The 19,563-nt window shown below is 35.6% G+C and overlaps 1 protein-coding gene across 1 annotated transcript in view; it reads right to left on the reverse strand.

The window, feature by feature from the left end:
• The window catches only part of COL24A1 (collagen type XXIV alpha 1 chain), a 410,068-nt gene that overhangs the window by 100,713 nt on the left and 289,792 nt on the right, over positions 1-19,563 (reverse strand). The gene's annotated exons all lie outside the window — the stretch shown is intronic.

Below are 19,563 nucleotides of genomic sequence, written 5' to 3' on the forward strand. Positions count from 1 at the left end.
CCTCAGTAAATGCTCTTCTAGCCTCAGAAAGTCACTGAATTTAGAAGCCAAAATGGTTAAGTTCTATTGCTGTAGTTCTAGCTGCATCCAGAGGTCAAAATGATAGTTGCACTAACCTGAGATTTCTTTGTGGTTAATATGGACTTTTAAAAAGAGGCAGATTAACTTTCACTAGAGGGTAATGGTGTGAGCTTTTAAAAGTCAGACTGCTAGTTTCATAGTCTGGCTCTGTCACCTCACAGCAATATGACCATAGGTAGATTGTTTAACTTCTAAAGGTCTCAGTTTCCTGTTCTATAAAAGAAGTACAACAATACCTCTTCAAAGAGTTATTAAGATTAAATGAGATAGTGCATGTAAAGCTAAAAAGAACCGGACTTTAAACTGAAGAATTTAGCTCAGTGTTAGTTCTCACTAACGTCTGCTGCCTTTTTCAAGTGTATTATATAACATTTGAATGTATATAAAAAGATATTAGAAGGTACAATAAATACCCATGCACCCACCACCCACCGTAAGAAAGAGAAGATACATATGTAATTGAAGTCCCATATGCACACATACCTTTCCAAACACATTACCCTCTCCCCTCACTCAGGTGCAACCATTGCCCTCAATTTATCATTCCCAAGCATTTCTTTCTACCGTTACTCCATTTGTATGTATCTCCAAGCAGTATGTGGTAATGTTGCATCTTTTCAAACTTTAAATAAGCATACTTAATGCATTCTTTGGAAACTTTTTTAACACACATTTTGCTTTTGAAATTAATCAGTGTCTTTAATCTACTCACTTTCTGTTTTTCATCCTACGGGATTCTATTTTCTTATCAAACCACAGCTGATTTAACCACTTTCTTACTGATGAATTTTTGGTGTTTTTTTTTTTTTTTTTTTTTTTTTTTTGTCCTGTTACAGATAATGCTTTTGAACTCATCTATGTGCCATGTTAAAGGTGGTTGTTTTGTTTTGTTTTTGTTTTTATGGAATAGTCCCGGAAGTTAAACTGCTGGGTTGTAGAATATGTACATCTTTAGGTATACAAGAGAATGTAAAATTATTCTCCAAAGTAGTTTTGTCAATTTCCATTCCCATAGCAATATTTCAGGGTCCAATTACTTCAAATCTTCTGTAAAGCTTGGTACTATCAGACTTCAAATATGTCCATTTCATTGTGGTAAATGATGTTTTATTTGTGTTTTCAATTTGGATATTTCTGATTATTAAGGAGGAATGATTATCTATTCACACCATTATTTCACATCTATATGTGATTCTGCTCAATATTCCCCTGAGCTGGACTTACTGAGTTATCCATAAAAGTTTTTACATATATTCCTGATACCTGTATTTTGCTCATTCTATATAACACAGATCTCTTCTCAGCCTGCAGCATATTTTTTCACTTTGTTTAATATAACTTCTGATTAACATAAGTTTGTGATTTTAAGAGTCATATTCATCAGTATTTTCTTCTTGTCTTATTTCTTTTCAGTGTTTAGGAGATCCTGACTGCTTCCCCTCCCTCCATGAGGTCATAAAATGTTCTTGTAAATGTTCTCATGCTTAACATTTTGATTTTCACAATTAGGCCTTTAATTGGAATTTCATTCTTTTGCGTGCGTGTGTGCACTGGTTTGAAGGAGTTGTTTTATTTTATTTTGTTTTCCATTTGGATAACCAATTAGGCCAGTACCATTTATTGAATATTTCATCCTTTCCTTAATGATTTGCAATCTGTGATCAATGTATTAAACTTCATGTTTCAAAATATACTAAGCTCTGAGTCAAGGTTACCTTCTATTTCCATTGGTCTCTTTGTCTTCTGTGAATGAACATGACACTGATTAAATTACTCTAGCTTCAATCATAAGTTATGGTATCAGGTAGGGTAAGTTCTCCCTTCCACACACCACTCTGCCCCAACCCTTGTAACTTGTTCTTGAAAATTGTTTTGATATTGGTCCTTTGTTCTTTCATATGAATTTTAAAATCACTTTTCATTAATCAGGTCCTATAAAAAAGTCTTATAGGGATTTTGACTAAAATTGTATTGAATTTATAGACTAATTTAGGGGAGAATTGATAATTTTTTTGATATTGAGTCCTCCTATCCATGAATATAAAATATCTCTCCATTTATTTAGGTCTTTGTTAATAAACATAATTTTTTTGACAAAAATCTGCAAATCTTTTGTTAGATTTATTTCTAGTTGTTTAATTTTGTTGATGATTATATTATAGTTTTTTTTTTGTTTGTTTGTTTATTTATTGAGAGAGAGGGAGAGAGCAAGCAGGGGAGGGGCAGAGAGAAAGGGAGAGAGAGAATCCCAAACAGGCTCCATGCTGTCAGTGCAGAGCCCGATACAGGGCTCAATCCCATGAACTGTGAGATCATGACATGAGCTGAAATTAAGAATCAGATGCTCAACCTACTGAGCCACCCACGCACCCCCAGTAAATATTATTTAAGGTTTTCTAAACTGCTTGTGGCTGGTGAAGAAGAATGGAATCTATTTTTGTATATTCTTATATTTAGCATCTTGATAAAATCTCCTTAATTCTAATAATTTGTCTGTAGATTATTTCTCTTGTACCGTACTGGCTGGGTTTCTGAGTAAATGTTGAATAGAAATGGTGAAAAGTTGTGATCTTTGCTCATTCTTTGAAGTTTCACCATTAAGTATGATAGTCAACGTGGATATTATATTTTACTAAATGCTTTTTGTTTCATTTATTGAGATCATATTTTTAATTCTTTAATTTGTAAATATGTGACTTAAATGTATAATTTTAAAAAATGTTAGGCCTTTGTTGCAATACTTGCACAAGAGGGAAGTCACTGACACCTTTATTATATCAGCACCTCACAATGAGGTGCAATGAATTCAACTATTCAGGTGTCGGCCAACACTACTGCATGGCAATGTTATCTGCCAACCACCATGGAGTTTAGACATCGCTGTAAGTGTTTATATATTTAAATACCAACAAAAACTTGTGGAGAATGTAAAAATTAAAGTGATAAGCCTCTCACAAACGTGTATAATTGAGAAATTTGTCATTAGTCTGTAAGAGGACTTACACATTCTTCAAACTTCCATTTTCGCCTCAGTGTCAAGTGAATGACCTTGCCTTATACTGCACTGAGACAGAGTAGCAATCAAACAAGAGCCACCTCCTCTTTCCCACACCCGATCTACCGACATACCTCCTTATGCACACACATATTCCTCCTCCCTTCTCTTACAAAGGAAGAAGTTTCTCTGTTGCTTGTCTGAAGCCAGTGCCTCACTTGTATCTAAAGCCCATGTTCCCTTCATGGCCTTCTGTTAACACTTGCACTATCATTTTTTTCCTCTTGACTACATCATTTCTGACAGCAATTAAATAAGCTAGATAGCACTCATTAAAAAACAAAAACAAAACCCTTCCTTGACCTCGTGTCCCTCCCTCCCTTCCTTTCTATTCACTCATTCAATGTCTCATGTACTTTTCTAGTTCAATCTTTACTTCCCCATCACAGCAGAACTTTTTGAAAGACCTGTTTATGCTCATTGCCACTATTTTCTTACCTCTCATTCCCTCTTCATTTGGGCTTTTGTTCTTACCACAGTTCTGAAATTGCTTCCCTTTCAGGTCACCATGTAACCTTCATATAGCTAAATCCAATAATCCAATGGCTCATTTTATCTCAACCTTTTTTCATTCTTGAAAAATTTTAAGGTTTTGTTTATATGGCAGCATGCTTCCTGAATTTTCGGCTTCCTTATATAACACCTCCTTATATTCTAATGATTCCTAAAATTATGTCACCTGTCCTGACTGTATCATTGACCTTCTGGTTATCCTACCTACTGACATCTTTTTGAATTTCTAATAGGGATTTCAAACTTTATGTGCCTCAAACTGAACCCTTGAATTATCCCCTCAAATCCCTAAATCTTGTCTCTTTCTTGTCTTCTCCAACTCTGCTATAATGTGGCAGTATTTTGAAAATTATCAAAATTGCTTTTCAATTTTGCCTTTTTGAATATATGGACTTTACCCTATTCATAGCTTGAGGGGGTCATATGCCCAAGGGTTATATGTATTAAGAAAATTTTTCTGTTTTCTTTGTTTCCAACTTTAATAATTCACAAGTTGACCTTGGAGCACCCAGCATACAGAGCTGTCCTATATTATAGAGAAGACACACCTTCCGTCTACTGCAATAGAACTCTAAGGCTTTTTACTAGGTGATAAAAGGATGAGAATATGATATAGGAGAAATAGAGAGAAAGCCAGGTTGTTGTTGTTGTTGTTTTTCTTTTGGCTCCAGGAGAATACAGAAGCGCAAAAAGGCAGGGAGAGACCTAGATGTTCAGATTTTCCTCTTTCTGAGTTTTGGTAAAGTGAGACTCTTGTTCCCCACTACCTCTTCAGGATACAGGAAAGGTGCCTTCTCTCTAGATAGCACTTGGTTTATGGCCATATCACTTTGGATGCTCAGGAAAATCAAAATGATGAACATTTGTTAAATTTTCCTAACCTACTCCTTGATTCCTATATGATGTAGATGGCAACTTAGAAATACCTGGGGAGCTTGTGTATGTGTGTGGTGGGGGAGTGGTCATTACTCTAGAAAGACATGGCTCTGTCATAACGGCTGATGAGCAGACTTCCTGGGCTAGAGCTGGATGAGAATCCAGAAGACCTGAGAGGGATCTGCAGATTAGTGGAAGCTGATTAGAGGGAACCTCTCCCAGAAAGGAAATGAAAATTACTAGCTGCAGACATCATCATCAGAGGCCAGCAGGGTAGGCAGTAAGCAAATTGACAAGGGACATTACCATGTCCCTATCTTAAACACCTGCACCTAGATCCAAAGCCTCCTCATCCTTACCATCACCAGACACTCAGACTCTCTGATGGAAAGGAGCAAAAGAGGGAGGTCAAGAGCTGATAAATTTGAGAAGCAACATTGTAAGAGTCTGAGCATTACCTACAGAGACTACTAATTTACAGGAACAAATTGTTTAAGCTTTCAACTGAGTTGGGTTTAAAATTTTCTTTTGCCCCCAAGTCTCCAACCATTCCTCACTAATCAGTAAGTTAGAGCTTGTGAGGAAAACCAAATAAACCAAAAATAATGAAATCACATATATCCACATATGTAAATACCAATTTGTAGGTCTGTAATATATTTAATGATATGATCACCAGTTCAGTTGCTCCAGCTAAAAACCAGGATTTATTCTTCATTATTTTTTCCCTCTTTCTCAACAACCAAACAATGAGTGATTACAATCCGCTGTATCTCCAAAATATGTCTTAAATGGGATCACTATCCCCTATCTCTATTGTCCCCTTACATTCCCAACCATACTACTTTTCATCTACACTACTGCCACGGCCTTCTAAGTCCACTTTTACCCTCATAGTCTATTTCTTCAAAATTCCCCAAATGATCACTAAATTAGCATTTAGTGAAATTAACAATTCAAACCCCTTGACCTGTTTAAAACCTTCCAAATGGCTGCACATTGAAATCAGAATCATCTCCAAATCTCTTATTATGGTCTGTAATCCTCTATATGATCTGGCTCCTTTTATTTCTCTGATGTTATGTTTTCAAGTTACTCATTACATTCCAATTACTTGGCCATTCCCTCTCCCCCCACGCCCACCCCATCTGGCCCCTTTCTAATAGTGCATCTAATAAATGCCCTTTCTGCCTTAGAGCATTTGCATTTAAATGTCCCCTCTACCTAGAAAGCTTTTACTTAGATATTCACATGACTGGCTGCCTCTTATCCTTAGACATCTGGTTCAATGTAACCCTAGGTAGTCCTTCTGTGACCACCCCAATTTAAAGTGGTCTATTACCTAGTCACTCTTTATCTCATTATCATGTTTTCTTTTCCTCACAGCACTTATCACTCTCAGAAATTATCATTCTTGTTCACGTTTCCTTCCCACACCGCAGTGTTAAGTTCCAGGACAGCAGGGACCTTGTCTGTTTTGTTTATTGCTTTAACATTAGTACCCAGAACTGTGCCTGGCATATAACTGATGATTAATAAATATTTAATAAACAAATGAATGATAGAATGCATGCCCCAAATTGAAAATATTTAGCCTTAATCAGACAGTAACCTAGGCTACTTGGTATTCATTTGTAAAGAAATAACATCTTAAAAAACATGTACTAAAGTTTGTAGTAAAGCCAAAGTTTATGAACAAAAGGTGAAGAGTAGTGAGACATTTTTATACTACCTTTTTGTTTCTAAGAAATGTAACATATGGATCTACTAGGAACATTTTGCACAGTAAACCTTTGTACATTTGAAGAACACATTATATGTGAAAAAGGGGATTGCTATTGCATTTTCTTTTGTCATTATAATCGGAAAGATTTCTCCTGGTTCTTTTGTCCACATCTTTTTTCTCTTCAAAGACAGGTTGCTTCTTCTTTTTGTGGGGTGGAGGGGAGGACGTGGATTGCGGGGGGATGTGGGATGGGGTTGGAACTTCCACTGATATTAGGCTGGTTTATTTTAGTGCTTGTTCTAAAAATGCATAAGAAATATCTTGCTGCAAAATATTTGCTTTTAAAAGGCAACCCTACCACAACTCATTTGTGTACTTAGAGGCTTGCAGCAGACTGGAAAAATAGCAACATTTTCTAAATGAGCATGTTTTAGTAAACTGCTTCAGTAATTCCTAACATAAGAATGCTTTTATATGCTGACAGAGAATAGTTGGCTTTATGCTGAGCCTACTCATTAAATAGAAGGAGTTGAGATTCCAGCCTATTACTTTAAATATGTAGAGTAGCTGTATTGTCTTGAAAGTAACACATCACATCTATTTAAAAAAATTTTTTAATGTTTATTTAGTTTTGAAGAAGAGAGAGAGACAGAGCATGAGCAGGAAGAGGGGCAGAGAGAGAAGAAGACACAGAATCTGAAGCAGGATCCAGGCTCTGAGCTGTCAGCACACAGCCCATGGGTGGGACTTGAACTCACGAACCACGAGATCAGGATCTGAGCCAAAGTCAGACACTTAACCGACTGAGCCACCCAGGCACCCCACATCACATCTATTTTTTAAACAACTTTGAGATACAAGTCATATACCATATATGAACCTGTTTAAAGTATACAATTCAATGAGTTGTGCGACCATCACCACAATCAATTTTAGAACATTTTCATTGCCCCCAAAAGAAACCCTGTATCCACAAGCAGTCACTTCCCATTTCCTCCCAACCACCATCCCTAGTAGCCATAGGCAATCGCTAATCTACTTTCTGTCTGTCTAGATATGCGTTATTTGGGACATGTCATATATCATGTGGTCTTTTTTGACTGGCTGCTTTCACTTAGCATAATGTTCTCTTTTCTTTTCTCTTTAAATGTTTATTTATTTTGAGAGAGGACAAGTATAAGCAGGGGAGGGGCAGAGAGAGAGGAAGAGAGAGAATCCCAAGCAGGCTCCATACTGTTAGCATGGACCCCGATGTAGGGCTTAATTTCACGAACTGTGAGATCGTGACCTCAGCTGAAATCAAGTCTGACACCTAACGGACTGAGCTACCCAGGCACCCCTAAGCATAATGTTTTCAAGGTCTATCAGTGTTGTAGCATGTATGAGTACATCATTTCTTTTCATTGCCAAGTAATAATCCATTGCATAGATACACTACCTTTATTAATATACATTTACAAATGATCAGTTGAATGATCATTTATGTTATTTTGGCTATCATTAAAATGCTTCTATAAATATTCAGGTACAAAATTCAAATTTTGTTTGAACTCTGCTTTCAATCCTATTGGGTATATACCTAGGAATAGAATTGGTGGATCATATAGCAACTCCGTGTTTATCATTTTGAGAAAATGCCAAATTGATTTACAAAGTGGCTGTACCCTTTTATATCCCATCAGCAATGTATATTTACATCTTCAGCAACATTTGATATTTTCTGTTTTTTCTTATTTTTAATTTTTTTTTTATTAAAACCATCCTAGTCAAGTGAAGTGGCATCTCATTGTGGTTTTATTTGAATTTTCCTAATGGCTAATAATGTTGATCATCTTTTCAATTGCTTATTGGCTAACTATATATCTTCTTTGGAGAAACATCTGTTTAAATGTTTCACTCAATTTTTCAATTGGCTTATCTTTTTGCTACTGAGTTGGAAGGGTTCTTTGCATATTTTGGATACAGTCCTTCATCATATATGATTTGCAAATATTTTCTCCCTTTTCATGAGTGTCTTTTCACTGCCCTGATGGTGTTTTTTGAAGCACAAAATTATTTTCTTTCTCTTTTCTTCTTTCCTTCCTTCCTTCCTTCCTTCCTTCCTTCCTTCCTCTCTTCCATCCCTCCTTTTTTTTTTTTTGTAGGTAGGGTTTACATCCAGTATGTGGAGCCCAACATGGGGCCTGAACTTACAACCTTGAGATCAAGAGCTAAGCTGAGATTGAGAATTGAATGCTCAACCAACTGAGCCAGCCAGCACAAAACTTTTAATTTTAATGAAGTCCAGTTTATTTTTTCTTTTGTCACTTATACTTTTGGTGCTATCTAAGAAAACTTTGCATAAACCAAGGTCATGAAGATTTACTGATATGTTTTCTTCTAAAACATTTATAGTGTTAGCTCTTAAATTTTGGTCTATGATCCATTTTGAGTTAATTTTTGTGTGTAGGATAAGGGTCCCACTTTATTCTTTTGCATGCAGGTATCTACTTGTTTTAGCACCATTTGTTGGGAAGATCATTATTTTTCCCTTTGACTTTTCTTAGCACATAACATGTTCTTGTAATTCAAATTATCTTGTTCTATTTTTGTCCCCTGGGATTTATTTTATTCATTGAGACAGCCAATAATGTTGGATATAGTAAACAAAGTTTGGGAGTTATAGAGTGATTCCTATCACAGGTTATGTTCCTCTTCTGTCTGAAACCTTTCAATGCCTTTTTACTACACTTTGAATAAAAAACCAAACTTTGTACCATGATTTAAATAATCCTTCATGATCTGCTTCCTGTTTATTTCTTCAAGCTCATCTCAAAAAACTTTTCACTATTCTCTATGCTATAGCTATAATTAGCTTCCCTTTAGTTTTCCAAATACATCTAGACCATTCCCACTTCCAGATATTGGCCCTTACTATTCCATCTGCCTTGAGTGATCTCTCAAAGTTCTTGGCACGACTGGTTCTTTTTCATTCTTCAGGTCTCAACTGAATACTCCCCTGTCCAGAGAATCCTTCCCTCAGTGCCCTATTGGAAATAGGCTTCTATTCTCTTAACCAGCTATTATTTTTCATCACCCTATTTGTTTCCATCATTGCATTTATTGCTATCTGCAATGATCTAGTCTATTGTCAGTGTTCACAATATCATAAAATCTGAGATCAGGAATCTTGCTAATCTTGTTCCCCCTTGGTATTCCCATTGCTTAGCAGAGTTCTTGATTCATAGAAGGTACTCAAAACTTTCTTTGAATTAATGAATGGACAAATACATTTTATAGAGTCACAATCTATGAAGCTAATAAAATTTTGGAGCATCTAAGTTAATGCTTTTTTTTTTAAAAGCTATAGAACCTTTTCTTCCAAAGAAAGCCTATACAGAATCTCATGTTAGATATACATACAAAGATTTTTTTCTGACTCACATAGTAATAGAAGAAACACTCTTGCCCATTCAGCATCCCTCCCTGACAGTCATCTTGGGAGGCTCTGCCCAGCTCCAACCCCTTTATCATGTATAATGTGTAAACTGAGAAACCAAAGAAGGACTCACCCAACAATGTACAGCTCTTTAGTGGTAGAGTAGGGACAGTGGTAGAGCAATTCTTGCATAATGGTCAGTGCAGAGGTCTTTCTATTTCTGTGTTGCTTTATGACACAACAGTTCAGAACAAACAAGCCTAAGACCAGAGTCATAAAAATCATTCAGAAGACAAAGATTTAAATAAGTCCTTTACTCCTTAATGCCACTGACCTCAAATTTCCAAACTTATTATTTTTTAGGGTTTCCAAGGAAATTATCTCAGAAATAAGATTCATGTATACCTTATTATTCTTTTCTAACTAATGATAAGTCCTTTCATCTTTCTGACTTTGCTTTGTAAGATCCTATTAAAAAAGCTTCTTAGCTTTATTTTGCTTCATCTTTTCTCAAGATATTCCCCTATTCCTAATTATCATACCACTCTATCTATACAGGTGGGAAAAAAAAATCACACTTCAATAAATCCAACCAAGTTTTGTCCTAACAGATAAAATAAGACAATTTCATTTTTACGTATTCAACTTTTAACTTCCATAGCTTCACATCTGTTTAGATGTTAGATAGTACAGTGATAGATTTTTAAAGAAATGGATGACAGACCATAACTCAGGCAGATGTTTCTTCTCAGATGCTTCCAAATTCTTCTCCCATACAGAGTTATGCATTTAGGCAACTGAATACTTTAGCACAGAATTCAAGCATAAAATACACATTTTAAAATTATGCTCAAAGTAGTCTAAATCTTAGATTTAGGAATTTGTTACTGATGCTTCCCCTGCTTTATTTTTCAACCTAGTTCTCATTTTCCAGTCTTCTAGAGAGAAGAACATTTCTTTTCTTGAAAAATAAATTGTATTTCTTTTTTTCTCACTGTCTTGTTTATTTTTAAAGAATAGGTAGCATCTTTGTGACATTGCCTAAGGAAGAATGTTTTTAAAGTGAAAAATAAATCCAACATCAGGCTGTCTGATTAAGCAATAGTTCCTTGGATCATAAAATTCTTTTGAAAAAAATGTGCCATGGTATTTTTATTGGGTTTATGAGCTGAAAGACATTTAAAATTCCAAAGAGAACAACAAAAAGAATAAAAAAGAAACACACATGTGTTGTTACTAAAAAAGGCACCAAAGATGTGTACAAGGCAAGATTATTCCTGGGAAAAATTATGAAGCAGATGAAATCTGTGTTTATCATTTTTCTATGTCTTGTTTTGAGCCTCTTTTTTCATCTCTGTTCTGCCCATCACCAGCTGTCAGGCTGCATCATCCCCATCTGGGGTTCCTGTCTGTTATCCCATGGCATGGCTAGACCTTTTATTTAGTTCTGTGTTCTTCCCACCAACATTTAGGATTCTGCTGGGGAAGTAAGCTAGGTGATTAAAAAAATCCATGCTAAAGTATTATTAAGTGTTAATGACTTTCTTATATAAAAATAATTTGGGGGGCGCCTGGGTGGCGCAGTCGGTTAAGCGTCCGACTTCAGCCAGGTCATGATCTCGCAGTCCGTGGGTTCGAGCCCCGCGTCAGGCTCTGGGCTAATGGCTCAGAGCCTGGAGCCTGTTTCCGATTCTGTGTCTCCCTCTCTCTCTGCCCCTCCCCCTTTCATGCTCTGCCTCTCTCTGTCCCAAAAATAAATAAACGTTGAAAAAAAAATTTAAAAAAAAATAATTTGGTAAGAATTCTCAGAAAGATAATTACACTTTTTCAGCATTTGTTACGTGGCTTCTCTGTGAGTCCAGCCCTGATGAGTCCTCTACAAAAGATGAAAATGTCAATAACCCCAAAAGGCAAAACATAAGCCCAAGGTTGGTCACCTCATGGAGTAGTGTGGCTTAGAGGCATAGAAGTCAGACAATAAAGGAGCTAGAGTCAGCTCTGCCATCTGCAATTATACTTCTCTTTCTCTGAGTCTATATTTTTCAGTTGTAAAGTGGGGAAAATAAAGCACTACTGGATTATTGGAAGGATTTTGTGAGAAAATGTAAGTGAAATTCTATTGTTCAGTGCCTGGACCAATAGTTTGAAGATAATATTGGGGGGTGATTCCCCAGTGCTTTATATTTGCTGCAGTGAAGCACCTATCATAGTTTTCCAGGACTGAGAGAGCAGGATGGAATAGAAATGGACACTTTACCACTTATGTAAAACCAGAGGGAAAAAAGACTCAACTTGCCAATTGCTAAAAAAACAGGAGACATTTCTGATTCATCCTCAAACTTCAAATGTCACTTTGAAATACATTGGTATAATTATCTATTATTTTGGAGAAGAGGTGAGATAGCATTATTTTAATAGATACTAAAGGAATTATAATTATGGGTAAATGATATGAATGGCAAGGTAGCCAGTTTGTGCTTAATTTATGGTATTTGTTGTATTCTTCCAGATAGGGCTTCTTCTTAGTTCTTGGAGACGTAATTGAGATTACTAGGGGCAGGAAATATCTTTAAAAGGCTAAATAAGACCCCTAGGGTATGGCAAAAAGAGAAATCATTTTATGGTAGGGTCATAAATAATGACTCCCAAGATATGAGAATATCTTCAAAGGCAAGAATACTTAGAAAAGTTAAGAGAGAATAATCTTGGGAGGAGAACACATGTTTAAACATGTGAGATAAAGACGAGGGGACAGTAAAGTAAAAAGACAAAATGTCCAGAGAGGCCTTATCTAGAAGGTGTAACAAATATCATAAATTAAGGATTTAAGCAAGAAAAAAGCTGTTCTCATTATTTATTTACATCTTCTATTGGCTCTGTGGTGAGAGAATCTGTCCAATACATTTAGAATTTCCCTTGAAGTAATACTACAATTTTATATCAGATCCTGATAGTTTAAATTATGCCTGCAAAGGACTTGTTATGGCATTCTAGAATTAGGACATTCCTCTACCGGAATAATGTCAGCTCGATGAATAAAAATCAGAAATAGTCAATCAAACTAAGTTTGAGATAACACAAAATGTTCCCCTTCAAATGCTTTATGACAGAATTTCCATAGCTGAGGTGACATCATCAGGATAGTCACATAAGTCATTCCTGAATTCAGCCATCCTCAGAAGAAGACCAAGTAGCTAGTATCCATATAAAAGACCCACCATTGTGAAACTCCCAGAACCTGAGGGTGAGGCTGAGGCACTCTCCTAGATCACAGGGATACAGAAGGACCAAGAAGAAAGGTAAGAGTAAAGATTTCACTTTGATTGCATTGTCCTTTCCTCAGACCAGCAGAGTACTGCATCAAGTGGCTCCCTTGGCTTATAGTTTCTCCAGTGAGGAAAAGAAAAATCCAAAATGCACATTTAGCTCCCCCAGTATTGTAGAATGCTTCCAAGGTAGCCCAATAAAGTTTCACCTCATGGGGATCATTGGGAAAGAATGCAGACTTGACTACTAAGGATCAGATAGAGACAGAGAAGAGAGGCAAGGATTACAGCATCCTGCACCAGATCTTGGTGGACTGCATTCTTGATTGCAGTAGCACCTGAGCAGAGATCCCAGTCAGTGATTCTGCACATCTGCAGAGCTGAGTTGGTGGCTCTGTCTGGTCAGAGATCTTGGCTGAAGTGTTCTGCATTATTTGGGTCCCCAGCCAAAGGGTCATACTTGCTGTGGAGCCCATTATATGTCCCTGAGTAGTCAGGGAAGCAAACCTGAAATCTTGCCCAACAGCTAAGCATATACTCCCATCTCACTCAACCAGGATTGCCTGGCCATAGAATTTGGGCATTTGTGGAATCCATACTACAGACCTATTCAGACAGGCAGCCAAACCAGCAGCCCCGTCAAAATGTTGGGCATGACCAGAGAATCTGAACAGTGGCCCCAGACAGTCTTGGAACTCAGCTTAAAGTACTGCCCAGCTGTAAAGTCCAGCCAACAGCTCTACCCAGCAGCAAAATCTAGTTAATGGCCCTGTCCAGTTACTAAGCACAGCTTGCAACTATGGATAGACAAGAAGCCCAGCAAGTGGCCCTGCCCAATCACAAAGCATAGACTTCAACCCCACCCAACAAAAGAGCTCAATAGTAATGCCACCCATGAAGCATATAGTCTCCAGCCTCAACCAACACTGAGATATAGCTGGAGGCCCCACTTTACCAGAAAGCCAGGCAAGTGACCTTAAGCAACACAGAGGCACAGCCAGTGGCCTAGGTAATCATGAAGCGCAGTCTGCAACTCTGCACCAAATGGGACATAGCCTGTGGGTCTGTCCCACTGTGAAACCCTGCTTGTTGTCTCATGAAAATGGAGTGCAGCCAGTAGCACTATCCGGTTAGGATGCACAAGATGAGACCTTGCCTAAATACAGAGTCCAATCAGAGGCATTGCCTTGCCAGGCAATACAGCCTAAGATCTCACCCTACCAGCATCCCTACCCAACTAGGGTGCCTATTCACTAGCCTCACTTGAACATGAAGTTCAAGACAGCAGGCTCACTTAGCTGCAGAGAACAGCCAGTGACAACCCTCCCCCAACTTCAGAACGTGGGTAGGGACCTTGCACAACTGGAGACCCCAGTGGCAAGCTGTACCTACCACAAATTCTACCAGTTAACCAGTCCAGTATCCCAAGCAAAGCACACTGGTGAAGGACTTTCCCTGCCAAAATGAACCTCTAATGTCTGGAAGAGAGACTACTTACTCAAATGCGCCGATACCAGTGCAAGGATACAAGGATCATAAAGAATCAAGTAAACATGACAACACCAAAGGAAACTAATAAAACTTCAATAACTGATATGAAAGTAATGGAATTCCATGGACTTTCTGACAAATAATTCAGAGTAATCCTCCTAAAGAAGTACAGTGAACTATAAGAACACACAAACAGACAAGTAAAATTAGAAAAACAATGCATGAACAAAATGAGAAATTCAACAAAGAAATAGAAACCATAAAAATAAATAAAATAAAAATCCTAGAGATGAACAATACAATGACTGAACTAAAGAATTCAATAGAGAGCTTCAGCAGTAGACTGAACCAAGCAGTAGCAGTGAACTCAATAAGTTATTTGAAGTCACCCAGAGGAGAAAAATGAAAAAAGCAAAACAAACAAAAGAACAAAGTAAAGTGAAGAAAGTCTGTGGTACTTATGAGATAGCATCAAGTAAAATAATACGTGCGTGCATTGTGATGAGACCAGAAGGAGAAGAAAAAGGACCAGAAAGACTATTTGAAGATATAATGGCTGAAAATGTCCCAAACGTGGGGAGAGAAATGGATATCCAGGTTCTTGAGGCCTAAAGGATCCGAAATAAGTTGCATCTAAAAAGAATTACTTTGAGACACATCATAATTAAATTATAAAAAGTCAAAGACAAAGAGAATTTGGGAGCAGCAAGAGAAAATTGATTTGTCACAAAAGAGAGCCTCCATATGACTATAAGTACATCTCTCAGCAGAAACTGCAGGCCAGTAGAAAGTCAAAAATTTGCTTCAAAATACTGAAAGGAAAAAAAAAGTCAACCAAGAATACTATACCCAGCAAAGCTGTCTTTCAGAAATGAAGATGTGATAAGGACTGTCCCCCCAAAACAGAAGCTTATGAGTTCATCACCACTAAGACTGTCTTACAAGAAATACTAAAGGGCACTTTTCAAACTCAAATAAAAAAAATATAATTAATGTCATAAAAACATGAATGTGTAAAATTCACCAACAGATATAAATATATATACATATTCAAAGCCAGATTCTCTAATATTGTAATGATGGTGCATAAATCACTTATAACTCTAGTTAAAAAGTTCAAAAACAAACATATTAAACTAAAATAACTAAAATAATTTGTTACTGTATACATAATATAAAAAGATGTCAATTGTAACATTAATGACCTGAAATGTGAAGAGGGGAGAAGAAGTAAAAGTATAAAGTTTCTGTATGCTATTGCAGTTGTTACCTGCTTAAAATAGGATGCTATATTTTATGTAAGCCACAAAGGAAGAGTGTGGTCGATACACAAATTTTAATAAAAGATTAAGTCACACTGCTACAAAAAAGTCATAAAATCACAAAGTAAGACAATAAGGGAGAAAACAAGGAAGAAATGATCTATAAAACAGTCAGCAATTAATTAAATGTCAATAGGAAGACTTATCAAAAATTACTTTAATTGTAAATGTATTAAATCCACTAATAAAAAAATACAGAATAGCTGCATGGATAAAAAGACAAGAGTGACCTATATACTGCCTGCAAGTGACACTTAAACTTTAAGGACACACAAAGACAGAGTGAAGAAATGGAAAAAGATACTTCAAGCAAAAGAAACAAGGGTAACCAAGAGAAAGCAGGGATACTTAACTAACATTAGACAAAGTAGACTGTAAGCTAACTAATCATAAGAGAAAAAGAAGGTCATTACATAATGATAATCAATAATATATAATTATAAATATTTGTGCACCAAACATTGGAGCTTTTAAATACATAAAGCAAATACTAACAGAAATAAAAGAAGAAATACAAAGCAACATAATAATAGTTGGGAGACTTTAATAGCCTACTCTCTAAAATGGTTATATCATCCAGGCAGAGAATCAATAAGACAACAATGAATTTGAATAACACTATAAACCAAATATACCTAACAGACATATATAGAATATTCCATCGAACAGCAGCAGAATATACATTCTTTTTAAGCCTACATGAAATATTTTCAAGGACAGATCATATATAAGGTCACAATGTAAGTCTCAACAAACTTAGGAAGATAGAAATTATATCAAGCATCTTTTTAACCACAATGGTATCAAACTAGAAATCAACAATAGGAAGAGAGCTGGAAAATTCACAAATACGTAGAAATTAAAAAGCATATTCCTCAACAAACAATGGATGAAAGAAGAAAGCAAAAGGGAAATAAAAAAATTGTTAGACAAACAAAAATAGACACACAACATAGCAAAATTTATGGAATGCAGCAAAAGCAGTTCTAAGTGGGGAGTTTGCAGTGATAAGAGTCTACATTAAAAAAAGGAGAAAGATCTCAAATAAGTAACTTAACTTTACACCTCAAAGAAGTAGGAAAAAAAGAGCAAACTAAAGCCAAAGTTAGCAGAAGAAATGATGAAGATTAGAGCAAAAAGTAAGTAAAATAGAAAACAGAAAAGTTATAGAAAAGATTAACAAAAGTAATACTGTAAAATCTTGGATTGCTTCGTATATTGTAACTTGTTCGGCGAGTGTTCTGCAAAATGAGCCCACATGTCTAATAAGTTTTAACTTGATAAATGCGTGATGCCTTGAAATATGAGTTATCATGACACTGAACATCACATGATAACAACCAAGCCAATAGTTCTTTCTCTCTGTCACTGAGGGATTGTGGGTGATCATCTTCCATGCTTGGATGCTCAGTCACAGGCCGTGTGGTGTTTGGCAGAAATCAGTGATTTTTCAAAACATTGGAAGGTAAGCACAAATGGTACTAGTATATTTTTTGTCACTTCAAAGGACCTATTGACAGTCCTTTGCTTTTCCACACAAGAGTAAGCTTAGGAATGCTTTGCTTCATTCTAGGTCATTGGGTAGGTTCCTGTTAAAGTTTCATGGAAAGAAAAAGATTCAATTGAACCAATAGACAGTAGTGATTCTGTTAGTGATAGTGAAAGTCATCCTACACAATAACCCTCCTCTCTCTTGTCTCCCTCACACCAGCCACGAAGGTTTTCAAAGGTCAGTGCAGGCTAATTTGCTTATTTTTCTTAATATTTTGTATTTTCTTTAATATTTTGTATTATATTATAGTATTATAATCATTTTTATATGAATAATTTTGGATTGTGAAACAAATCATCTGAGTTTCCATTATTTCTTATGGGGAAATTTGCTTTAATATACAAGTGTTTTGCATTACAAGCATGTTTCCAGAACAAACTATGCTTGCAAACCAAGGTTTTACTGTAGTTGGTTTCTTAAAATGATAAACAAAATTGACAAACTTTTAGCTAGACGCACTAACACAGAAAGGCCTCAAGCACAGTTAGAAATGAAAGAGAAGACATTAAAAGTGAGACATTATACTACAGAAAGACTAAGATTCATAAGAGACTACTCAGATACAATTATTTGTCAACAAATTGGACAACTTAGAAGAAATGGATAAATTCCTAGAAACAGTACTTACCAAGACTGAATCATGAAGAAACAGAAAATTTGAATAGACCAATAATGAATAAAGAGACTGAATCAGTAATGAAAAACCTCTCAACAAAGAAAAATAGATTTTGCTGATGAATTCCACCAAACATTTAAAGACAAATTAATGATAATATTTCTCAAATTCTTCCAAATTTTGAAGAGGAGAAAATACACCCAAACTCATGTCTACATCAATTTGATACTAAAGCCAGATAAGGATATTATAAGAAAATAAAAGCACAGCCCAATATCCCTAATGAATATAGATGTAAAAATTCTCAACAGAATAGTAGCAAATTAAATTCAGCACATTAAAAGGATCATACACCATGATCCAGTGGGATTTATTCCAGAAATGCAAGGATTGTTTGTCTGCAAATCAATCAATGTGATAAACCCTACTCGGAGAATTAAAGAAAACGGTATGATTATCTCAATAGATGCAGAAAGAGTACTTGGCAAAATTCAATAACCTTTCATGATGAAAACTTTCAACAAAGCAGGAATGGGGGGAACAAACTTCAACATAATAAAGGTTATATATGACAAACCCACTACTAATATCATGTTCAACAGTGAAAGATTGAAAACTTTTCCTCTAAGATCAGCAACAAGAGACCAAGGTGCCCACTCTCACCATTTCTATTCAACATAGTACTAGAAATCCTACCCAGAGAAATTAAGGAAGAAAAATAAATAAAAGGCACTCAAATTTGAGAGGAATAAAACTGTCCCTGAAGATATACATTATCTTCATATAGAGAAAACCCTAAAGACTCCACAAAAGAACTGTTAAAATTAATAAATGACTTCAGAAAAACAACAATATGCAAAATCACCTATAAAACCCAGTCATGTTTCTATACACTAACAATATATATCTAAAAAAAGAAATAAAACATTCCTATTTATAATAGCATCAAAAATAATAAAATACTTAGGAATAAATATAACCAAGGAAGTGAAATATCTATGCAGTGAAAACTATAAGACATTCATGAAAGAAACTGAAGACATATAAATGGAGAGATATATCATGTTCATAGGTAGGAATAATTAATATTGTTAAAATGTCCATATTACCCAAAACCATCTACAGATGCAATGTAATTCCTTTCAAGATAACAGCTGCATGTTTTACAGGAACAGAAAAAATCCTAAAATTTGCCTGGAACCACAAAATACTCCAAATAACCAAAACAACATTGAGAAAGAAAAATAAAGCTGGAGGTATCACACGTACTAATTTCAAACTATATATACTAATCAAAACAGTATGATACTGCCATTAAAACAGACATATAGATTAATGAAAAAGAATAGAGAACCCAGAAATAAATGCATGCATATATGGTCAACTTACATTTGAAAAAAATGGTGTGTATACATATATATATATACACTATATATATGTGTGTGTGTGTATATATATATACACATATATACACATATATATACATATATATATGTATATGTATATGTATACATATATGTATGTATGTATGTATATATGTATATACATATATATGGTCAACTTACATTTGAAAAAAATGGTGTATATATATATATATATATATATACACACACCCACTATATATATGTATATATGCATATATACATA

Source organism: Prionailurus bengalensis, chromosome C1, assembly GCF_016509475.1.
Source record: "Prionailurus bengalensis isolate Pbe53 chromosome C1, Fcat_Pben_1.1_paternal_pri, whole genome shotgun sequence".
Taxonomy (NCBI): domain Eukaryota; kingdom Metazoa; phylum Chordata; class Mammalia; order Carnivora; family Felidae; genus Prionailurus; species Prionailurus bengalensis.